The 1,084-nt window shown below is 50.2% G+C and overlaps 2 protein-coding genes across 2 annotated transcripts in view; one reads left to right on the top strand and one right to left on the bottom strand.

The window, feature by feature from the left end:
• The window catches only part of PGAM1 (phosphoglycerate mutase 1 (brain)), a 13,876-nt gene that overhangs the window by 3,523 nt on the left and 9,269 nt on the right, over window positions 1-1,084 (top strand). The gene's annotated exons all lie outside the window — the stretch shown is intronic.
• RRP12 (ribosomal RNA processing 12 homolog (S. cerevisiae)) overlaps window positions 1-1,084 on the bottom strand; it is an 85,033-nt gene that overhangs the window by 82,002 nt on the left and 1,947 nt on the right. The gene's annotated exons all lie outside the window — the stretch shown is intronic.

Below are 1,084 nucleotides of genomic sequence, written 5' to 3'. Positions count from 1 at the left end.
TTATTTATTTATTATTAATATATTTAAAATTCGTGACTAGTTGTTTCCATTCATGATCTCATCTATTTCTCACAACAGGGCTTTGCTTAGGTGGGTATGAATATGATTACAGACAGGGAAATGGGATGAGAAGTTGAGTGACTCGTGGCAGGCCCCAGAGCTAACCAGAAACAGGAATATTTGAACTTGAGTTTCCGAGAACATCTTCTTCCTACTCACATTTCTTACTCATTGCAGAAATGAGAGAACCCAGTGAGGAGACAAGGTGACAAGGGCACAGAATCTTGAATGTCTTGAGAGCAGGAGGAGGAGAAGAAAACATGGTAGGCGTCAGGCTAGGAGCATGGATTTGGGCCAAGGCAGGACAAAAAGCCAAGGTTAAGGCTGGAACAGCTCTCCCTGGGAGTGCCTGAACAACAGATTACGATGACTGAGCAGCAGGAAAGATCAGAGGGAGAACTGCCTATGAGACACGCTCCTCAGCGAAGCTCCCATAGGGGTGACACCCCTGGGGCTTGAACCATAAGCCCTTTGAGGGCATTCTAGCTTGGCAGCTCTGGGGTCCTGTGAGTTCTGGTGCAGCTTCTACGGCTGCACCTCATCCCAGTCACCTCTCCAGTTACTGAATTCCATCTTCTCCCAGCTACAGAGGAGAGAAGCAGTGGAGTGCTGTGGTGAGAGTGCAGACTAGGCCATTGGGTGACCTGGGTTTGAGTCCCGGTTTCTCCTCCACTTCCTAGCTGTGACTGCACAATGATTCCCCTGGTCCCTGGTATCCTCATCTGTGGAACGGAGCTATAGTAGTTCTTACATAAGTCTGGGTATGGTGGCTCACACCTGTAATCCCAGCACTTTGGGAGGCCAAGGCGGGTGGATCACCTGAGGTCGGGAGTTTGAGACCAGCCTGACCAACATGGTGAAACCCCGTGTCTACTAAAAATACAAAATTAGCCAGGCGTGGTGGCACATGCCTGTAATCCCAGCTCCTCGGGAGGCTGAGGCAGAAGAATTGCTTGAACCCAGGAGGCCGAGGTTGTGGTGAGCCAAGATTGAGCCATTGCTCTCCAGCCTGGGCAACCAGAGC

This window comes from Colobus angolensis, unplaced genomic scaffold, assembly GCF_000951035.1.
Source record: "Colobus angolensis palliatus isolate OR3802 unplaced genomic scaffold, Cang.pa_1.0 Scaffold316, whole genome shotgun sequence".
Lineage (NCBI taxonomy): Eukaryota > Metazoa > Chordata > Mammalia > Primates > Cercopithecidae > Colobus > Colobus angolensis.
This window is presented reverse-complemented; position numbering and strand designations above follow the sequence as displayed.